This window comes from Nicotiana attenuata, chromosome 3 (assembly GCF_001879085.1).
Source record: "Nicotiana attenuata strain UT chromosome 3, NIATTr2, whole genome shotgun sequence".
Classification (NCBI taxonomy): domain Eukaryota; kingdom Viridiplantae; phylum Streptophyta; class Magnoliopsida; order Solanales; family Solanaceae; genus Nicotiana; species Nicotiana attenuata.
In genome coordinates, this window is record NC_031991.1 from 43,623,903 (window position 1) to 43,630,890 (window position 6,988).

The window sequence follows — 6,988 nt, forward strand, 5'->3', positions numbered from 1 at the left end:
TGTTCTAATCTCCATCCTTTAGAGCGCTGAGAGAGGGCAAATGTCGACCTCGGAACCACCATCTAGAATGACTCTCTTTACATAATAGTCCTCACATTTGAAAGTCATGTGAAGGGCTTTGTGGTGGGTGGCTCCCTCTAGGGGAAAATCATCGCGGCTGAAAGAAATCCTATTTACCTTGAAGAATTGTTCAGCCATTCTCCATTTGTTCAACTAAAAGCAAAGAAAAGGTAAAAAAATTTAAATGACAAAAGAGTTTCAAATCTGGTCCAGTTCTTTCCCGTTTCTTCTGCTGCAATTTCTAGAAATCCGAGTGATTTTGGAGCTGTGATAAGTGCTTGTTTTGCGGTTTGCTATGCTGAATTCGTAGATGAACGCTGACCTTCAATATCAGCCTTCATATGGCGTTTGTTGTTCGTTTCTGCTAGCGAAAAGGTAAACACATAAAACTCCGGATGTATTTGAATGTTCTTCAATGAAAAANGTTAATTTCACGCTTTTGGATAATTTAGGAGTTTTTTTTAATGTAGGATTTTAATTAAAAAAAAGAGAAAAAGAAAAGAAAAAGGAGTAAAAGAGGGGTCTTTCATTTGGGTTAGTCTTAATACCCAAACCAGCCCAAATAAATGGCACCAAAATCTGTCCAACCCAAGCCCAAAAGCTAAAATAACCCGGCCCAAATCCCCTCTACTTAAAACCCCTTTCTAATAACCTAAGGGATCAGATCATTAGACCCCTAAGAGCCAGAGAGAAATTTAAAGGCGGCGGCTCTGAGAGACCCTTTCCCCAAAAAATACAGTGAACATCGACTTCAAGGAGGACCTCAAGTTTCAGCCATGAGAGGACCTTCCTAATCCCCTTCCGAAGCGTCCGTTCCCCTCTTTCTTCTTCATCGTTCTATTGCTCACAGAACAGAGAACGGCGCAAATCTGAGCTCCCTTATTCTATTTTGATTCCTTCACTTCTCGACACAGACGAAGAAGACCTTCACATTCACACACGATAAAATGTGCCTACAAAATTCGGGAATCTAGGAAATTCAAGAGTTTTAAAAAGCAAAGAAAAGGTAAAAAAATTTAAATGACAAAAGAGTTTCAAATCTGGTCCAGTTCTTTCCCGTTTCTTCTGCTGCAATTTCTAGAAATCCGAGTGATTTTGGAGCTGTGATAAGTGCTTGTTTTGCGGTTTGCTATGCTGAATTCGTAGATGAACGCTGACCTTCAATATCAGCCTTCATATGGCGTTTGTTGTTCGTTTCTGCTAGCGAAAAGGTAAACACATAAAACTCCGGATGTATTTGAATGTTCTTCAATGAAAAATGAGCTGTCGATCTACTTGAGATCCGTATGACGTTTGTTTTGCTCATATTTTGTGTTAAAACTCTCCTTAGTGCTGAATTTGATTATGCTTTGAAGCCATAACTCACAGATGTTAATTTGAGCTTTTTAAATTTACTGTGTGTCGATTTGATTAACAGTTGCAATGCTTACTTTAAGATTAAATCCGAAATGTTGCTCTACGCTATTTTGCTTGTGTGATAATCTCCTTGGTTTGGGTTAATTCAATTTATATTCTGTCAAAGTTTGCCAATTAGAAATTATGTTGATTTTCGAATTTACCGGAAATGATAGTTGATGTGGGAATCTCCGACACTAGCGTGCTTCAGTTGTTCTGGTTTGTAGGTAAATTATTTCAAATGAAATGAGCTCATGTTTGAAGTTTTTCTCTCTGATTTTGTTTTGGCTTCATGGACTTCTCTTTCTTTGATTTGCTCTATGATCTTAGTACTGCCTCCTCCTTGCTTGGTCTGTTCGACACTTGCCCTTCATCTCAAATTATTTCAGTCAAAAATTATTGCTTGCCTCAAGCTTTGGGAGTTTATTGTTAGAACACATTCCCATGTTGTTGCATTTAGAGCAATTACAAGTCAAGGTGGAATGACTGCAGACCAGTACTACTTTGATTTCAAGATCTTTGACTCTTTGACCATATATTAAGAAAGATCTCAATAGTGTTAGTGGTAAATCAAGTTCTTCTGCTTATTACGTCATAGCTTCCATCATAATTGAGTGGGAATAAGGCTATATTTGGTGACTGAAATAGCTTAAAGAAGGCTAAATTTGATGACTGAAGCAGGTTGTTTTCTTTTGTGATTTTTTGGCGTATAATAAAAAGTAAGAACAATTCATGATCATCCATAGGTTGTTTAATTAAGTACAAATCTTTTAAAATAAATTGAGGCATGCCATATTAAGTAAGATATAGTTTATGGCCCTCAAAAGCTTGGTTCGAGCTTCCTTTAAAATTGGAATAGAGGTGTGCCACGTCAAATAAAGTCTCAAATGCGTGGTCCTCATTTAATTATTTCTTTTAAAATCCTTAGAACTCGAGGTGTGCCATTCAGCAAATTTTCCATGGCCCTCGCAAAGTTAACAACGCGTAGTTGCTTTAGGCGTGTTATTTTAATAATTTACCTTCCTAAACTCGGGTGCGCATTTCATGTGACCCAAATCCAAATCTCACAACGTTAAACAAAATGTGTCTCGGACTGCGGGTGCATTTCATGTGGCGTGGTTCAAAGATACGTTTTAGATAACGTTGAAATCTTCTTAAAAATAAATAAAAATGGTTTAATAATTTAAAATTGTATCATAGTTTAAAACATGTGTTAAAATCAGATAAAGGGGCCAATTGTAATAGTTTAAGCGACTGTGCTAGAACCACGGAATCCGGGGGTGCCTAACACCTTCCCCGGGTTAATAGAATTCCTTATTCAGAATTTCTAGTTCGCAGATGTGAGCACGTGATTTTTGCCCTATATATGAATTATTCCCAAAAATGCAAACAAAATAATTTCTCTTTCATTATTTTATACTTTTGTGAATTTTGTGTTATTTTCTGTTAATTGTTTGCATTTTTGTTTGTGCATTTTTATTTCATATGAAAAATATAAAAAATATACGCCTGACATTTGCATTTAGGATCTAATTTCATATTTAAGGATTATTTAGTGGTTAAGTTGTTTTTAGAACAAAATTTAAAGAAAATAACAAAAATAGTCCATTTTTGCATTTCTTAATTGTTAGTTGTTGAATTTGTCTTGAGTTTATTTTAAATAGGAATTAATTAGCTTAATTTTGAAAATAAATTAGGTTTCATTTTAGTTTTATCATTTTATAAAATCAGAATAAATAAATAAATACAAAATACAAAAAATAAAATACAAAAGCAAAGTGATTAAAATACAAGAAAACAAATAAAGGAATAAGGAAAGGAAATGGCAAGAATTGGGCCAAATTACCCAGGCCCAAACAAAAAAACGCCCCACCCCAATTAGCCCATGCCCGGTCCGGTCTTTCCCCTTAACTGAAACGACCCCGTTTAGGTCGTAATTGATCTGGGCCGTCGAGGTAGTTTAATCCAACGACTCTTAACTAGTGGGCATTTGATATATATATGTTCGAACCTCTACCCCCCCACCCCTTCGTCTCTCTCTCTCACCCCATCCCTCAAAGACCCTGTAACGCCGCCACACTCCACCGTCGCCCACCGTAACACCACCGTCTACCACCGTCCCTCCGCCGATCGGAAATCGCTCACGGTGGCGGTCAAGCTCCAAACCCACCCAAATTTTCACCATCGACTCCTCTCCCCCTCCACTTTTTATTGCCCAAAATATGTTCCCTCGAATGTTAGCCAATCTGCTCGAATCTTCAAAATTACCGTCACCGTCTCCGCCGTGTCCGGCGGTGGTCACCCCAAACTCGTCCAAACTAACACCCCTGAACCGCCTTGGTCTCCTCTTTCCAAACCCCCAAACCCCGTCCCTCGAATCCTCGCCGAACTCCTCGAATCTCCGATCAAAGTTCCGGCCAAAACCCTAATTTTCCCAAACCTCACCAAATCGATGCCATGTGCTCCCCTCGCTTCCCTCATGTTGAATCCATCGTCCGTCGCATTCAAATCTCACCGGAGATGTTCGAATTTTGAATCTGAGAAGTGGCAAGATTTTAGAAGTTAAAACCAGTAAGTTTCCTATAGTCTTTAGGTTGTTGCTTAGTTATCTGATTTAACTTCACTCTCATTATTGTTTTGCTTCATGAATAATCGATTCGAGTTTCTTTTAGAGCCAGTAATCCTTATTGTTTCTATTTTGTTCATGTCGGCTGAATTCTAATAGTATACAACATGAATTTGGTTCGTTTAAGCTTTGTCATCATAATTCTTTGTTGTTAATCAGTGTGCTAGGGCGTAGGATTAATGTTGGAGTAAGTCAGTAGATTTTTCTTTCATTTAATTAATGCTTCTTAATAATAATTGATGCTGACTTTAGTCTTTAGTTTTTGGTTCAATTTTGCTTTGATTTTCTGCCGGTCGAGTGAGTAAGTCATTAATGATTCGACTCCAGTTCAATTTGGTTTGAATCACTGACTTGTTTGGTGAATTAGCTTAGTCTGGATTAACAATTTAGTTAGAAATTCCATGTTCTGATCAATGGGTTGAGTAGTTAGTTCAACTGTAGGGTTTGTTTGGTTTTAGCTGAATTCCTCTGTTCTTTGGGTAATTAACCATGATTGCTACTAAGGTTAAGGGGCTGGGTCAGGTAATTCTAGCTTGGTCAGTAATTTCAGGGGATTCAAAGGGTAGTTTAGGCATGGAAAAGGGTAGTTTCATTAAGATTGGTAATTGTTGAAGTAAAGTAAGGGTAGAATAGGAATTGTAATGGGTATAGAACCTTCTAGGATGGACTATAGTGCATATTTCAGTAAACTTAGGGTAGTTACTTGTGTGACAAGTCAGAAAATAAAGGATAAAAAATAGAATTAAATAGGGACCAATGGGGTAAAAGGAAAATCTGAAATTGGACCTAAGCTCACCTATAAATAGGCATTCATTTGCCTTGATTCACAAGTTTTGAGGTCTAAAATTCACCCCCCCCCCCCAAAGTGTTTACAGATCTGAAGTCTGAAATTCAAAAAAAAAAAGTTCAAAAAACCAAAAACAAAAACAGTAGACAGATCAAAAAAAAAAAGAATAATTTACTGCTCTCTTGGGACTCTCTTAGATCAAGTTTGAATTTCACTTGTAGATCAAGTTTCAGTGCAACAGAAGGTTAAAAATGTCATTCCTGGGTCTGCTGTGTTTTTTTTGGATTTGAAAGTGATCTAGCTGCTTTGCGTTTGAGCTGCTGTTAGCTACTGCTTAGCTGACTTACCTCTTCTTCATTTCTGTTCTAATTCCAGGTATATCCTTAGACTCAAAAGATATTGGAGCCATATCAGCATGTATGCACACATTTGAAGTTGCATAATGAAGAACTATTTGATAGCTGTTGTTTAGCTTAGCCTTTTGGTTTAGTTGATCTATTTAAGCAATGATTGAAATGTATTAATTAGGACTTTACAGACCATACTGAACTGCTGCATTTTCTGTCAAATTCTATGGTTACCCTGTTGAATAATATTAGATGCGATTAACTATAGTTTATTGCCATATTTGAGATTTACGTTCAGGGTGTAACAGTGGCTTAATAGTGATGGTTTAGTGTTATTAAAAACATTAGAACATATTGCCTTGACTTGAATCTGGAAGCAGCTTGTGCGTCTCTCACTGAAATTCAAAGTGTCATTTGTGACCATAAGGATTGATTACCTTAGTGTGCTTGTCATATTGATTAATTGAAATCAGAAATGAACATTGGAAATACATTCAGGTTTAGACAGTGACTAATTTGTGTTGAAAAGTATTAACCCGGGTTAAATGACTGCCAAAATCAAGAATTAATGGTATGCAAACAATTTTGAAATTTACGTTGAGTTGTGAATTCCAAACTGTTTATCTGTTAGCAAGTTGTGATTGAAATTAGAATCCAAAGGGCCCAATGAAGCTTCATATTGGATCTGGACTCACTTATGAGCCAAACCTGACGGCCCCTACTCTGACCAGACTTGGGCCTGGAATTTGCTTGTACAGGGCCCATGTTTGGGCAACTTTATTCTTATGAGTACGGCTGAATTTGTTTAGGGCCGGCTTTGAGGCCCAAGACACTGAAAGTACATCAATACTAATTAATTAGGGCCGTTTAGAGACAAGACTTAATAGATGAATCATAGTTTCTTTAGGTTTGCCTTTTAAATAATAAAGTGAGATGAGCCTCGCCAATAAAAAATGCAAAATCACGGGGCCCTCAATAGATGCTATATAAAATGCTTAGAACTCGGGCGGACCATTTAACAAATTTCACGGTCTTCTCCAAATATAATAAACTCGTAGTTGCTTTAGGCACGAATTTTAATAATATTACCTTCCTAAAAGTGGGTGCACATTTATGTGACCCGAATCCAAATCCCAACGAAGTCGAAATGTGTCAAAAGCCATGGGTGCACTGGTGTAACGTGGTTCGAGATACATATTCACATCGTTGCAATTCTTATTAAAAGACATAAAGTAAAAGCGCTTAAAATAAAAGGCACATAGGTTAGAATATGTTTTAAAATCAGATAAAAGCAAATACAACAGTTGAGCGACCGTGCTAGAACCACGGAACCCGGGAGTGCCTAATACCTTCTCCCGGGTTAACAGAATTCCTTACTCGGAGCTCTGGTTCTCGGATTGTTAACAGAGTCATAATTTCCTCGGATCGGGATTCAACCGGTGACTTAGGACACCATTAATCTCCTAAGTGGCGACTCTGAATATTAATAATAAATCCCGTTCCGACTGTCCTTTAATTGGAAAAACTCCTTTACACCCTCACAGGTGTAGAAAAAGGAGGTGTGACAGCTCTGGCGACTCTGCTGGGGATCGAGAACCCAGAACTTTGGTTCAGGGTTCAGAATTCGAGCTTAGATATATTGTTGTATTTGGCTTTATCTGATTTTCCTACATGTTTCATGCTAAATGTGCAAATGTTGCTTTTTACCGTTTTGATATTATCTGGATTGTATATAAACTGTGGCGAAACCCTTCTCTTCTCACCTCCGGGGAT

General features: G+C 37.5%; 1 long non-coding RNA gene across 1 annotated transcript; it reads left to right on the forward strand.

Annotated features, from left to right (window-relative positions):
* Nucleotides 726–5,559, forward strand: LOC109223616. Its single transcript, XR_002067608.1, has 2 exons — nt 726–1,271; nt 5,244–5,559. It is a non-coding gene; the product is annotated as an uncharacterized LOC109223616 (long non-coding RNA).